This window comes from Coloeus monedula (genome assembly GCF_965178545.1).
Source record: "Coloeus monedula genome assembly, chromosome: 34".
Classification (NCBI taxonomy): Eukaryota; Metazoa; Chordata; class Aves; order Passeriformes; family Corvidae; genus Coloeus; species Coloeus monedula.
In genome coordinates, this window is record NC_138814.1 from 3214646 (window position 1) to 3230722 (window position 16077).

Below are 16077 nucleotides of genomic sequence, written 5' to 3' on the forward strand. Positions count from 1 at the left end.
TTTGACCAACAAGTTGCTGCAGGATCCTTTATTTTGCTGCAGTGCACAGAGGAGGTGATTCCTCATTTCCATTGTCTCGGGGTAAAATTCAAGGTGTAAACAGTGAATTCTAAATAGGATGAATGATCCCAGTAATGGGATGATGATGGGATAAATAAAGTTTCATTGTGCACAACATTATCACAAAATGAAAAAGGAAACCCTGCACACACAGAACCACTCTGAAAAACTTGAGCAGACTGGCTGGGCCTGCACTGAGTTACACTGCAGCTGTGGAGAACAAAACTGGCACTTCATTGCTGCTGAAAAAATCCAGTCATCATTTTCCTCAGGGCATCCCTGAGCTCCTGGTTCCTTGTTACAAAATGATTAGAGGATCTGGGGCATGGGTCATTGATAGAATTATGGGATCAATAAAAGAACTGTACAAGCAAAAGCCTGCAAGCAAAAGGCCTGCGTGAGAAAAACCCTCCATGAGAAGTGCCTGTGTGAGATACAGGCCTGAGAACAAAAAGGGAGTTTGAGAATGTGCAGCTGTGCAGATAAGACCCCGAGAAGGGAGGGTGAACTCTGAATTTTTTAATGATAACATAACTAGTAGAAGCTTGTGAATGTAGTCTAATTAGGTAGAAGCAGAAATGCGCTTTGATAAGTTTTAAGCCACTTAAGAGTTAACAAGCTTGTATACTATATAAGTGCCTCTGGATTGCTAATAAACGGAGCTTGCTTTTATCAACCATATTGGCTGGTCTGCAATTTCTTCCCCCATCACAGTTGCCAGACTTTTCCAACAGTTCCTCAGGCTGTAGATGAGGGGGTTCAGGGCTGGAGGCACCACAAAGAACAGAACTGACAGTGCCACATCCATGGATGGGGACAAGATGGAGGGGGGCTTCAGGTGGGCAAACATGGCAGTGCTGAGGAACAGAGAGAGCATGGCCAGGTGAGGGAGGCACGTGCAAAAGGCTTTGTGCCATCCCTGCTCAGAGGGGATCCTCAGCACGGCCCTGAAGAGCTGCACATAGGAGAAAACAATGAACACAAAACAACCAAATGCGAAAGAGATGGAAAAAACAATGAGCCCAAGTTCCCTGAGGTGGGATTTGGAGCAGGAGAGCTTGAGGATGTGTGGGATTTCACAGAAGAACTGGCCCCGGGCATTGCCCTGGCACAGGGGCAGGGAAAATGTATTGGCCGTGTGCATGAGAGCGTAGAGAAAGGCACTGGCCCAAGCAGCTGCTGCCATGTGGGCACAAGCTCTGCTGCCCAGGAGGGTCCCGTAGTGCAGGGCTTTGCAGATGGACACGTAGCGCTCGTAGCACATGATGGTGAGGAGGAAATCCTCTGCTGAGAGGAAGAACAGAAAGAAACACCTGAGCAGCACATGCTGAGCAGGAGATGTGCCTGGTGCCACAGAGGGAATGGCCTTGGGGACAGTGGTACAGATGGAGCCCAGATCAGTGAGGGCCAGGCTGAGCAGGAAGAAGAACATGGGGCTGTGCAGGTGCTGGCCGCAGGCTCCGGCGCTGATGATGAGGCCGTTGCCCAGGAGGGCAGCCAGGGAGATGCCCAGGAAGAGGCAGAAGTGCAGGAGCTGCAGCTGCTGTGTGTCTGCCAATGCCAGCAGGAGGAAGTGGCTGATGGAGCTGCTGTTGGACATTGGCTGTGTCCGGGCATTGGGTTCTGCCATGGAGAAAAAGACAGTGAAGAGTTAGAGGAGATCTGTAACCACAATCAGAGCCATTTCCCATCCACCCTCCCTGGAACACACACAGACACCCTTTTGTGTTTAAGAGTTCTGAGGTTTTTGTTTTTAATCTCCACCCGTATCTCTCCTGGTATTCTTGGGTATCAGAAGCCCTCAGCATTTCTGCTGCCCTCAGGGATAACAGAGCAACTTTTGCAAGGTGTAGTGGTTTGGTCCAAGATACTCATTACTGCTTATCTGCTGTGAGATAAGAATTAGGAGAAATGCAAAGCAGGCACCAAACTTGAAAGAATATAAAGAAGTTTATTAACAGACCTAAAAGAAGGGAAAAAAAAAAATTATACCACCTTCAGAACTCTCCTCCTCCCCCCACCTTCCTCCCTTCTCCCACTGACAATGTGAAAAGACAACCCTTGAGATGTTCAGTCTGTTTACCACTTCCATAATAACCTTGTTTAGTCCATTTAGAAAGAGAAGTCTCTTCTTGCTCATGCTATGAAAACATTATCACAACGAGACAGCCACCCACTTCCAAATATTGTTCAGTCCATTTAGGAAGAAGAGTCTCTCTGCCTGCATGTGAGTCCCTTCCCCTGACTTGCAGCTTGTTCAAGGTCACACACAGATAGCAATTGGTTTTCCCACGTTCGAGGGTCCACTCTTGAAGTTTTTTGGGGTACAATTTTAAGGTTGAGCCATTCAGAAAAAAAACCAGAAGCCCTTCTCCTTCCCTGGGAGCAAAGGGTCTTCATCATCTTCATTGTTAGGACTATCTCTGGGAGCATCTCTAGGGACTGAGGTTTCCTCCTTTCCCATTTGGAGCAAAAGTCCTCATCTGGTTCATCTCTCCCTGTCCAAACTTCTCATGAAATTACAGCTGCATCAGCATCTGCCTATCTCAGCACAGGTGCTTTTGCTTACGAGTTGAACACTCCACCCCCCAGATCTTCATGAAATGACAACGGGATACTCTGATATATCATAGCTTCACAACAGAATTTCAGCTTTAAGCATCTCCTCTCTCTCTTCCCTCAGGTTTTCAGCTCTTCACAGCAATAAAAGGGTTAATCTCACCTCGGCCTTGCAGCTTTGCAGCTGGAATGTTGAATGTTTCTTATCGCAGTGGAGAGGGGGGAGAGCCGAGCCGCTCCGGCTGCCCACGGCAAGGCAGTGGGGAGGGTTCCACGGCTGGAACAGGTCCATGGCTTCAGGATGGCCGTGGCCCGGCCCGGCCTGGCCCAAGCAGGGCCTGGCTGGGCCCGCTGGCCCCCACACGGGGCCTGCAGCCACCTGTCCCAGCGCCGGAAACGAGAGAGGGCTTGGAGGGGAGTTTGTCTATTCTTAAATGTGGATCACAGAGGTGGTCACAACTTTAAGTGGCTTAGAGAATTGTCCATATTCAAACTGGCCAGCTGATAGGTTCTATCAGTTCCCAGAGGAAACTGTAAGCACCCCTTAGCAAGGACATCCCTTCCAGGACTATGCTTGCTAACCTATGACACAAGGCAAGATGATGAGTGGAGACTCAGGGGAGGTGCTCTGTCATTCTGACCTGTTCCGAGCTTTTCTGTTTCACTTTTCTCAAATGCAGAATGTTCACCCTCCCAAGTTTCTCTTAAAGATCACCAGGTGCTGCTGGGAGCAGATGGATCCACCACAGACCCCCAAATGTCCATCCCTCTCTCAAGGTCTCAGCACCACATTCGTAGCCGAGGACACCCCTGGCTCATTTCACCAACCCGACAGCATTTGCACACTTGTAGCATCTCTGCTTTTCTCCTCTCTCTGGGCTTTTCAGATAACACAAAGATGCTCCAGGACACGTTTGCATCCTGGAGAAAACTCCCAGCTTGGAAGGAAACCTCAGGGAAAGAGCCAAGAGTCCCAGAGCTGGCACTGGATGAAGGGAGATTGAGCTGCTGCCCTGGCTGCACTGACAGCCCTGCCCACAGCCGGGCACTGGGGCCAGCGTCACCCTGAGCCAGCTGTGCCCCCTCCCAGAGCCCCCAGGGCCGGGCAGCTGCTCCCAGCCCTGTGCTCTGCAGAGGGAACTGGGCCCGGGACTGCAGAGCTGCCCCACGGCTCTGCTGCAGCTCTGCCTGCACAGGAGGGGCTTCACGCCTTGGACCCCCAGCCCTGAGGGCAGAGGCTTGGCTGGGGGGCACAGGAGGGAGGGGGCTTCTTCAGAGGGAGGGGCTGCACTGGAGGGGATTCTGTGGGGATCTCTAAACTCTCCCTGACACATTGCTGGCTTTGTTTTCTCTCCTTCCCTGATCTCATCTCTCCTTCCTGGGGATTTTCCTCCTGGAGCTGTTTCCCTGTGCCTGATCTCTCCCTGCCAGCACTCATGGACCCCAAATCTCTGTGCACTCTCCTTGGCCCTACAGAAACCTGCCTGTGTGCAGGGCACTGGCTGGGGCAGGTTCTGTTTGCAGCTTGGAGAAAGGACAGCTCAGACTGAGCCTGATGGGTCCAGCCAAGGTGATGCTGGTGCTGTCCATGGACACAGGAGTGGCTGAAAGCACAGGAGGGATCTCCTGTGCACCTGCTGATCACTGAAAGTAACAGTTCAGATGTCCCAGGGACCTCACAAAATTCATAATACCTTTAATATTTATCCTCCCTCCCTACCATTCTCCAGTGGCAGGAAACTGAAAACAAAGTCTCAGGAAATTTCCTCATTTCTATCAAAATCCTTGCATTGGAAATATTCTGGGAGTGATCAGAAACCCTCAGCCTGTCAGAGCCTCATGAGCATTTCACCTCCCCTGCACTCGAGATGCTCTGAGTTGTACTCACAGAATCCATAGGCACTGGGATGCTGCAGCTTTAGGAGATCCCTCCAGGAGCTGCAGCTGCCGTGTCCTGCAGCCAGAGGCTTCCTGTGCCAGGGGCTGGGAGTGATTCTCCCGCAGTCACTTCTCAGCCCCTTCCCAGTCTGTAGGAGACGGTCCAAAGATCCCTCATCTGCCTCACGATCATCGCCGAGAACAGAGGCTAAACACAGGAGTTCCGACCTGCCTAAGGTAGGATGTCTGCCAACTGTTGCCTGCAGGTGTGCCCGCTGGGAACTGGTACGCATTCCTGAGGAAATTTGTGCAGCTCACAATGGACTGCGCCGTTCTTGCTGCCCAGGCGGGAAGGACTGCGCTGAAGCAGAAAGGAACGACCTGTCCTGTACAGCTGTCCTGTACCTGTTTTCCCAAAGCAACAGACCCCATAACAACAGCTGTAGATTTCCCAACCTCTTGGCCAGTTGTCCCTCGCTTCTGAAAAGGACTATAAATGGACTTTCTGAAATAACTGAGATGAGATCTCCCCACGGAAAGAAGACAAATCTATTGGCAGAAGACCACAAGGACTTCGTCTCACCCGTTGGTAGCTATTGCCCCCCTTTTTCTTCCTCTCTACTCTTTTACTTTGTTTTTCTTTCTCTCTCTCTCTCCTCTATCGCATTACCATGTTGTGGGCACTTAATAAAGGTGCACTGTTCTGATTAAAACTGAAATCTCTTGTGTCCTTTTACACTCTGAGATCTGTAAACGAACCATCACGACCCCCGCTTGCATTAGCGGATCGTGACATTAAACTGGCATCACGGACAGGATTTCTGACAGACAGAAGGGGTTGCAAGGTTGTGTGTAGTCTGTAATAGGGGAAGGACATTTCACTCCAGCCGCACCTAGCCCGACACCCCGCAAAGGGTGAGCGGTGTCTAGAAAGCAAGGGGGGCGACTCGAATTTCCCGCAAACTGCACACACCTAGGTGAAAAACACCCCATACTCAGCTGAGGGCTCTGTCTTCAGATTTTTCACAAAAAGATCTCTTAGTGTAAAAGGGGGAACTGTGTTTTTTTGGTGTGTGTGTGAATTTGGACTGCTTGGTGTAGTGAAGAGACAACCGTAAGTAACTTAAGGAGTACCTCCCAGGCAGATTTGGTCTCTTCACCCACTCAGGGAAGCGAAGGGAGACACAGTGAAGCTGTTTGTGTCGCAATGTGTAATTAGGTTTTTACCTCCCTGTGGTGGTTTTGATCCCTTCATAAAATGACTGAAAAGCCCAGTACAAAAGTTAAAGCTGCATTTTATGCTCTGCTAGCAAAGCACAATGCCCAGCCCTCTCCGGGAGGGGAAGAATGGGCTCAAAATAACTGGTTTAATTTGGAGAATGTGACTGATAGAATATGTTCATTCCAACATGAGACAAAGTTTAAATTTGGCCGAAATAAAACCATAATCTGCTCTGTTTTAGGAGCATGCCTTATGGCAGCTATAGATCACCACTTTAAGCGATGTAGTGAAGAGAAAGCAATCATAGATTCACTTCAAAACCTAGTGGAGATTTTACAGAAACAATTAGATGAAGAAAGGAATGAAAATCATTTGCTGTGGGCTGCTTTAAAAGAGGAATATTCTAAGAATTCAAGAATGCTGACTCACCAAAAGAGAAAGAGGAAAAGAAAACTCCTCACATTAACCAAATATATCCCTAGGAAGAACTAGTGCTAGTGAAAAATTGTGGGGAAAACTGCTGCCCTCCTATGAGACCTCTGATTAAAACAGAATATAATTATAGCAATGATGAAGACTTTGAAGCACATATCACCACTAAATAAATACCATACACTGCTACTGAGTTGGCTAAGTTAAAAAAGGGGCACGGGCAGCTCCCCCATGAATCTGAGACGGAATATGTTTTCTGAGTGTCTCTCACTGGAGGAGACCAAATTCAATTCACTGAACAGGAGGCCAGTGGATACTGGGGACATGGAGTTCTCTTAACAACAGGAGACAAACGTAACACATGGTCGCTGACTCAGCGCGCAGCTTTCTGGGCCGGGGGACTCAATCCTTTAGAAAGGGGAGACCCTTTCGCTATAGTTGGTACCCCTGATCAACTTCTAGAAAGCGTCCACAAAGCTGCCTGTCTGCAAATGATCCACGAAAGGAAATTAACTCCTGGATATGAATCCCCCACGCAATTACCTGTGAAACCTGAACTGATGACCCCTTTAATTCGAGGCCTTCCAGAATCACTCAAATCTACAGCAATTGTCCTTCAAAAAACCATAGCAGCTGTAGGTCCCATAGAGAGGTGTCATAGGTTAGCAAGCATGGTCCCGGAAGGGATGTCCTTGCTAAGGGGTGCTTACAGTTTCCTCTGGGAACTGATAGAACCTATCAGCTGGCCAGTTTGAATATGGACAATTCTCTAAGCCACTTAATGTTGTGACCACCTCTGTGATCCACATTTAAGAATAGGCAAACTCCCCCTCCAAGCTCTCTCTCGTTTCCGGCGCTGGGACAGGTGGCTGCAGGCCCCATGTGGGGGCCAGCGGGCCCAGCCAGGCCCTGCTTGGGCCAGGCCGGGCAGGGCCACGGCCATCCTGAAGCCGATGGACCTGTTCCAGCCATGGAACCCCCCCCCCCACTGCCTTGCCGTGGGCAGCCAGAGCGGCTCGGCTCTCCCCCCTCTCCACTGCGATAAGAAAAATTCAACATTCCAGCTGCAAAGCTGCAAGGCCGAGGTGAGATTAACCCTTTTACTGCTGTGAAGAGCTGAAAACCTGAGGGAAGAGAGAGAGGAGATGCTTAAAGCTGAAATTCTGTTGTGAAGCTATGATATATCAGAGTATCCTGTTGTAATTTCATGAAGATCTGGGGGGTGGAGTGTTCAACTCGTAAGCAAAAGCACCTGTGCTGAGATAGGCAGATGCTGACGCAGCTGTAATTTCATGAGAAATTTGGACAGGGAGAGATGAACCAGATGAGGACTTTTGCTCCAAATGGGAAAGGAGGAAACCTCAGTCCCTAGAGATGCTCCCAGAGATAGTCCTAACAATGAAGATGATGAAGACCCTTTGCTCCCAGGGAAGGAGAAGGGCCTCTGTTTTTTTTCTGAACGGCTCAACCTTAAAATTGTACCCCAAAAAACTTCAAGAGTGGACCCTCGAACGTGGGAAAACCAATTGCTATCTGTGTGTGACCTTGAACAAGCTGCAAGTCAGGGGAAAGGACTCACATGCAGGCAGAGAGACTCTTCTTCCTAAATGGACTGAACAATATTTGGAAGTGGATGGCTGTCTCGTTGTGATAATGTTTTCATAGCATGAGCAAGAAGAGACTTCTCTTTCTAAATGGACTAAACAAGGTTATTATGGAAGTGGTAAACAGACTGAACATCTCAAGGGTTGTCTTTTCACATTGTCAGTGGGAGAAGGGAGGAAGGTGGGGGGAGGAGGAGAGTTCTGAAGGTGGTATAATTTTTTTTTTCCCTTCTTTTAGGTCTGTTAATAAACTTCTTTATATTCTTTCAAGTTTGGTGCCTGCTTTGCATTTCTCCTAATTCTTATCTCACAGCAGATAAACAGTAATGAGTATCTTGGACCAAACCACTACAACAGCCCAGCCTCAGAGCCTGGGCCACAGCCAGGAGTCGCTGGACCTCAGGATTCCAAACAGCTCAAGTGTCTGTCCCAGGGCAATCCCACTTTTCCTTTGTCCTAGGATCCTTTGGCCTTGACCTTGTTAAATCAGGATATTTTATACCCACCTGTAAGGGGTCCTCTGGGAGTCCTGGGCTCCCTTCCCAGCCCAGACACCCCTGAACTGGCTGGAACCATTCCCATTGTCCTGTCTGAGGGCGATTCCATACTTCTGGAATTTGACAGCCCCAGGGGGTATCAGTGCAATCTGTCAGCTGATCAATATTTCCCGAGGTAATTTCCAGATCTGCTTTGGAAATGTTACAATTCTCAGCAGTATTGTTCTGATGTGCCCATGGTAAGGAATATTCTCCTTCCATCCCTCTCCAGGTGCCCTGGGTGCTATTTCCTTCCCACATGCGTTCCCAGATTTTTGTCAAATTGCTGACTGAAGCTCCCCACGGAACTGGATTTTCTGCAGAGGTTGGTGTTGGCAAACAAGCTGTTACAGGGGTTACATTCTGTCATCGGCCAACATCTTGCACTGACTTTGAAAACCGCATTTCCCTTCCCAGAAATCTGGAACATCATTTCTATTATTATTATAGATACACAATTATTGATCATCTTCATCTACATCCAATAAATAGTATCCCCCTAGAAAGTCATATTCAATACCTAAAACAATAGGATTTATGTCAAAACCCCAAACCCCACGGTGTCAGTCAGTCTTGTTTCTGCTGTGTTTAATGTGTGCTCGCTGGTTTTACCCACATGTGATGAACCCCGAGTTTGATTCCTTCTACCTTGAGTGCAGGGTAGGTTACCAGCAGGACTTGAGATGGTCCCTTCCACTTTGGCTGGATTGTTCCAAAATTCCAGGTTCTGATGCACACCGGGTCTCCTGGTTGGAAAGGATGTGCAGGCGAGTCCAGCGCCAATGATCTGTTGAGAACCATGCACCTTTTAAGGCTTACAAGAGTTAGTCCCAGTGCTATTAAATATTCATTTCAGCAAAACTTCTGAGACTTCCCTTGTCTTGTTGGTGCCACATGGGAAAGCTTCTGGCCATCCAGAAAATGTATGCACCAATACCAAAATGTGCCAGTGCCCCCTTCTGCCTGGGCACTTCTGCAAAATCAGTTGGCCAAAATCACCTGGTGATTCCCATTTAACGAGCCCTGGAGGCAGCCTTCTTCCTTTAAAACCAATCACATCTTTCTCAACAACTGATCTATCATTTTTTGCCATTTTTGTGCTTACTAGATGCCTTTGTAAACTGGCCACCATATTCTCCATTTCCTCATGTGTTTCCTGATGTTTTAGTTCCGTTCTACATTAATTGTGGAGCTACAATTACCTGCCCACACGGGGTTACCAATCACCTGCTGGGATTTTCCGTAGCTGCTGCTGCTGCTGGGGCTGACTGCCTGTCCTGATCACTGGAATCTGGTTGTTGTTGCAGAACATTCCAGTTTTTGCTAGGTATTAGTGCAAGGAGAGCTTTTTCAGCACCCTCTTGAGCTGTTTGGTCAGCCAATGGATTCCCTGGATTAACTGGGGAGTCTCCAAACCCATGGGCTTTACAAGGGCACCAGGGCCACTTCTTTTGGCTTTGGCACACTCTGCAGTAGGGGACTGATTTCTTTTTGTACTCACTGGAGTACCCTTTGCCCTTTCCTTCCATGTGGCTCCCTGGGGGTGTATTATTCCAAACCCAGAGTTCAAATCAGTCCATATGGTCACCCTTTGTCCTTCAGTGATTTCTAGGCAAGGTCATTCATTCTGCTTTTTGTGCTGCTCTGTTCAAAGCTAAAGCCTGGCCTTCTAGGACCTGGCTCGAGGTTGCCACTGCACACCCAGCTGCCCGTTTCCCATCCGTACCACGCTGCTCCCACCAGGGTGCAGGGCCAGTGCTGGCTCCTGCATGGGATTGCTCTCGAGATCCCAGAGTATGCCAGAACACACTTGTTCCATGGATGCCAGGCAGTCATGGCACAAAGACTCCAACCCTTCTCTTAGAAGGGACTCCAACACTTCCAACCTTGGCTACCTTGAACCAAACCCTGCAAAGCTTTTGCTGCACCTTACAGGCAGGTCAACAGTTTACACCAGGAAAGGAAAAGGAAAAGGAAAAGGGAAAGGGAAAGGGAAAGGGAAAGGGAAAGGAAAAGGAAAAGGAAAAGGAAAAGGAAAAGGAAAAGGAAAAGGAAAAGGAAAAGGAAACGGAAAAGGAAAAGGAAAAGGAAAAGGAAAAGGAAAAGGTGCCTTGATCTGACCAGGGCTCTTTCTCTGATTTCCTTTGGAGCAGGGATCAAAGGCTCTCCCCAGAATCCTTCCGTGCTGCCTGCAGGTTGCTGCCATCCCTCAGATGTGTTGGAATTCCAGAGGATGAGGCCACGGGGTGTCCCAATGGTGCCTTGGTTCCATGGCCCCGCAGTGTAACCATGGTGTCCTTGGCTCTGCAGTGGCACAATGGACCCTTCATTCCATGAGGCCCCACAGTGTGGCAATGGTCCCTTGAGTCCAGGAGGCCCCACAAGGTCACAATGGTCTCTTTAATTTTTTTTCTTGTTGGTTACACGTCATTGAATCGTTCTTTGTTTCTTTCTTTTTTCGTTCTTCATTCTTTCATCTTTTTTTTTCTTCAATTTTTAAATTTTCGTCTTGGTTTCTTTTATCTTTCTTTCTTCATTCTTTTATCTTTTTTCTTTCTTTTTCCTATTTTTTGTTGCTTTCTGGCTTTTTTCTTTATTTTTCCTTTAATTTTTTCTTTAATTTTTTCTTGTGCCAATCTTTTTTTTTCTTGTGTCTTTTTTTTGATTGTTTCTTTCCTCTTTTTTTAATTTTTTTTTTGCTTCATGTTATTTAGTCTTTCTTCTTTTTTCTTCACTTTTAAATTTTCTTCTTGATTTCTTTTGGTTTTCTTTCCTTCTTTTTTCTTTCCTTCTTCATTTTTTTACCCTTTTTTTTTTGTTATTGCTGCTTTCTTTCATTTTTTTTGCTTTCCTTGTTTCTCTTGTACTTCTATTTTTTCTTGTGTCTTTCTTTCTGTCATTTTCTTTCTTCCTTGTTTCCTTCTTCTTTTTTTGAGTTTTCATAAAATTTATTTTCTTGTTGGTTTCATGTTTTGAGTCTTTCTTTTTTCTTCCTTTCTTTCATTTTTATTATCTTTTTTCTTTCTTTCTTCATTTTTGAATGTTTTCTCTTTCTTGCTTCTCTTTTTATTGCTTCTTGCTGCTTTCTTCCTTCTTTTTTTTTCCATTTTTCTTCTTGGTCTCACGCTATTGAGTCTTTCTTTCTTTTATCTGTTACTGTTCTTTGCTTTTTTCCTTTTCTTGTTAATTTCTTTTAGCTTTCTGTCTTTCTTCATTATCTTTTTTCTTTCTTTTTCTTGTTTTTTTTGTTGCTTGCTTTCTTCTTTTTTTCTCTTTTTTCTTTCTTTTCTTTTGTTTTTTTTCTTGTGTCTTTCTTTCTGTTCTTTTTTTCTTTCTTCCTTGTTTCTTTCTTTCTTTCTTCTTTTTTTCTTTTTATTTTCTTGTTGGTTTCATGTCATGTACTCTTGCTTTCTTTGTTTGTTTCTTTGTTTCTTTCTTCTTTTCTTTCTTTCTTCATTTTTTAATTTTTCCCCTTTTTTTCACCTGTTGCTTTCTTCCTTTCTTCCTTTTATTTTTTATCTTTTTGTTTTCTTTTTCCTTTTTTTTTCTTTTTGTTGCTTTCTTTCTTTTTTCTTTCTTTCCTTTTTGCTTTCTTTCAATTTTTTGTGTTCTTTTGTCTGGTGTCTTTCTCTCTCTTCTTTTTTTCTTTCTTCCTTGTTTCTTTCTTTCTTCTATTTTTGTGTTTTTTAAAAATTTATTTTCTGTTTGGTTTCATGTTATGTACATTTGCTTTCTTTGTTTGTTTCTTTGTTTATTTCTTTCTTTCTTTTTCTCCACTTTTTTCATTTTCTTTGTAATTTCTGTCTTCTCATTTTCTTTTCTTTCTTTCTTTCTTTCTTTTCTTTCTTTCTTTCTTTCTTTCTTTCTTTCTTTCTTTCTTTCTTTCTTTCTTCTTTCTTCTTTCTTCTCTTTCTTATTTTCTCTTTCCTTGTTTCTTTCTGTCTTTTTACTTTCTTTGTTTCTTCATTTTTTATGTTTTTCTCCTTTTTTTCTGTTTTTGTTCCTTGTTGCTTCCCTCCATTCTTCTTTTTATTTTTCGCTTTTTGTTTTCCTTTTCCTTTTTATTCCTTTTTGTTGCTTTCTGTCTTTCTTCTTTCTTTCCTTTTGGCTTGCTTTTATTTTTTGTTTCTTTCGTCTTCTGTCTTTCTTTCTCTTCTTTTTTGTCTTTCTTCCTTGCCTCTTTCTTTCCTTCTTTTTTTTTTTTTTTTTTGCCATTTTTTACATTTATTTCCTTGTTGGTTTCATGCTATTTAGTCTTTCTTTCTTCTTTGTTTCTTCTTTTCTTTTTCCTGACCTTTTTTCATTTTCTTGTTGATTTCTGTCTTTTGCTTTTTTCCTTTTCTTTCTTCTTTTCTTCCTTTCTTTCATTTTTATTATCTTTTTGCTTGCTTTCTTCATTTTTAAATGATTTTTCTTTCTTTTTATTTTAATTTTTTCTTGTTGCTTTCTTCTTCCATTTTTTCATTTTTCTTGTTGGTTTCATGTCATTGAGTATTTTTCTTTCTTTCTTCTCTTCTTTATCTTCACTTTTTTCATTTTCTTGTTGATTTCTGTCTTTTCAATTCCTTTTTCTTTCCTTCCTTCTTTCTTTCTTGCTTCCTTCCTTTCCTGCTTTTTGCTTTCATTTTTATATATTTTTGTTCTCTTTCTGTTTCTTGTTGCTTGCTGTTTCTTTCTTCTTTTCTTTTTCCTTCTCTTTTTTCATTTTCTTTGTTGATTTCTGTCTTCTGATGTTTCCTTTCTTTCATTCTTTCTGTTTCATTTTTTTTTATTTTTTGCTTTCTTTTTTTTCTGTTTATTGTTGTTTGCTTTCTTCCATTCTTTTTTTCTATATTTCTTCCTTTTTTCTCTTTTTCTTGTTTCTTTCTGTCTTGTTTTTTCTTTCATTCATTTTTTTATCTTCTTTCTTTCTTTCTTTCTTTCTTTCTTTCTTTCTTTCTTTCTTCTTTTTTAAATTTTTTTCTATCTTGTTTTTGGTTTTTTTGTTGCTTTCTCTCTTCTTTCTTTCTTTGGTTGCTTTCTTCCTTTTTTTTACTTTTTCCTTGTGCTGTTCTTTCAGTTCTTTTTTTTCTTTCTTCCTTGTTTCTGTCTTTCTTTCTTTTTTTCCTTTTTCTTGTTGGTTCACATTACTGAGTCTTTCTTTCTTCATTTTTATTTTTTTCCTTTCTTTAGGGTTTTTTTTTGTTGCTTTCGTCTTCCTTTGTTGACTCTCTTTCTTTTCATTTATTTTTTCTTGTGTCTTTCTTTTTTGCTCTTTTTTTTTTTTGTCCTTATTTCATTCTTTGTTTTTCTTTTTTCTTTTCCTTATACTAATTGGTTTCATGTTATTTAGTCTTTGTCTCTTCCTTCCATCTTTTTTTTTCTCTCTTTTCATTTTCTTGTTGATTTCTGTCTTTTTATTTTCTTCATTTCTTTCCTTTCTTCCATTTTTATTATCTTTTTGCTTGGTTGCTTTCTTCATTCTTTATGGGTTTTCTTTCAAGTCTTTCTTTTTTTTTTCTTGTTGCTTTCTTCTTTCCTCCTTTTTTCCCATTTTTCTTCTTCGTTTCAAATTATTGAGTCTTTCTTACTTGCTTGCTTTCATTTTCCTTTTTCTTGTTCACATCACGTTATTGAATCCTTTTTTCTTTCTTTCTTCATTTCTAAATCTTTTTCTCCCTTTTTTCTGTTTTTTTGTTGCTTTCTGTCTTTCTTCTTTCTTTCTTTCTTTTCCTCTTATTTTTTCTTGTGTCTTCCTTTCTGTTCTTTTTTCTCCTTCTTTGTTGTTTCTTTCTTCCTTCCTTTTTTTCTTTTTCTTTTATTTTCTATTTGGTCTCATGTTATTTAGTCTTGCTTGCTTTCTTTTTCTTTTCTTGTTTCATCACATTCATTTTCTTGTTTATATCTCGCATCTTTGATTTTCTTCCTTTCTTCTTTTCGTTCCTTCTTTCATTTTTATTTTCTTTTTCCTTGCTTGCTTTTTTCATTTTAAATGTTTTTTCTTTATTATTTTTTTCTTTTTTTATTGTTTCTTGTTGCTCTCTTCCTTTTTTCTTCCTTCTATTCTACTTTCCTTCCTTCCTTCCTTCCTTCCTTCCTTCCTTCCTTCCTTCCTTCCTTCCTTCCTTCCTTCCTTCCTTCCTTCCTTCCTTCCTTCCTTCCTTCCGAATTCCTTCCGAATTCCTTCCTTCCGAATTTCTTCCTTCCTTCCGAATTCCTTCCTTCCTTCCTTCCTTTCCTTCCTTCCTTCCTTCCTTCCTTCCTTCCTTCCTTCCTTCCGAATTCCTTCCGAATTCCTTCCGAATTCCTTCCGAATTCCTTCCTTCCGAATTTCTTCCTTCCTTCCGAATTCCTTCCTTTCCTTCCTTCCTTTCCTTCCTTTCCTTCCTTCCTTCCCTCGCTCCCAAGCCACTTCTCACCCCATTGAAGGGGTGCACAGCAGCAGGATCCCCTCCCAATTGGGGTCTCATCACCCTCCCAAAATCTGGGGACTTCACCTCAGCCCCACAAATTGTGGGGGGTTTACGGCACCTTCCCCAAATTCACTGCAACCTCCCAGAAGCCACTTAGAGGCCCCAAAATTGTCAAAAAGCTGCAGGAGCCTCCCCAAAAGTGTCTCCTGCTTTCCCTCCCTGGAGTTCCCCACTCCAAGTGCCCAAACCACCCCATCCCTCCCAAACTTCATCCCACCCCCATGATGCCACCCCCATCCCATCCCATCCCATCCCATCCCATCCCACCCCTCCTGGACACCAATTCCCCCTCTGTGGTTCCTGACTCCCCACAGCCGGGCCTTGGGGCTGACGGATCGAGCCATTTGGGGCTGCCATCGACACATTGGGGCTGGCATTGAGTTTATTGGAGGCACCTGCTCAATCCCTCCATCCCAAATGGGAGCTTGGAACCTCTCCTCAGCCCTTGCTACGGTGCTCACGTCAAGTCCCAAAATGAGAGTCAGGGCCCCACAGGCCATGCAGAACCTCTCAACGTCGCCATAAATAGCAGCATCCTTCCCAAAATGAGCTCCCCGGCTCCCTGACAATAGGTCCCCCTTCCAAGTACCACAGCCCCCCTCTCAGAACCCCTCCCGAAGCATGGGGGGACCCCAAAACTGCCTCAGGAATGGGACATACCCTGACATCCCTTCAGGAATGTGGGATACCCCAGAACCCACTGAGGAACGGGTCCCCCGGCCTCATCATGCGCAGCCTTCAGCTGTCTCAGGCAGAGCCCATCCCGCCCTCAGCAGCTCCAGCCCAGCCCAGCCCAGCCCTCCTGGGCAGGAAGCCCCAATGGCCGAGCCGGCCTGGGACACTTGCAGGGATGCGGGGGCAGCCGCAGCTTCTGGGGCCAGCCTGTGCCAAGCCCTGAGCGCCCTGCCAGGGAACCATTGCTGCCCCACATCCCATCTCAGCCTGCCCTCGGGCAGCGGGAAGCCGTTCCCTGGGGCCCAGCCCCGCAGGCCCTTGGCAAGAGTCTCTCTCAGCCAGCAATTGCTGCTCCTCCCTGCTGCGGGGCCCAAGCTGCAAGTTGATTTTCTGCCGCTGGCCCCGGCCCAGCCCCGAGCCAGGGCCAGGACCTTGCCCTGGAGCTCTGCGGGCGCTGCCTTTGTGCGGCCGCAGCGCAGCGGCCGCAGCTCGGAGCTGCCCTTTGTGTCCCCGCCGGCAGCTGCCAGAGCTGGCGGGGCCGGGCCAGGGCCGGGCCAGCCCCGGCCTTCCCGGCTCTGGGACACAGCGGCGGCAGCCCCAGCCTTCCAGCCCTGCACACGCTCCCACACAAGCCTCCAGAGCCGCGGCCACGCAACGCA

General features: G+C 45.1%; 1 pseudogene across 1 annotated transcript; it reads right to left on the reverse strand.

Annotated features, from left to right (window-relative positions):
* Positions 1–709: 709 nt before the first annotated feature.
* Positions 710–1660, reverse strand: LOC309583985 (olfactory receptor 14J1-like; annotated as a pseudogene). The gene has a single exon. The product of its transcript is annotated as an olfactory receptor 14J1-like (transcript).
* Positions 1661–16077: the final 14417 nt, after the last annotated feature.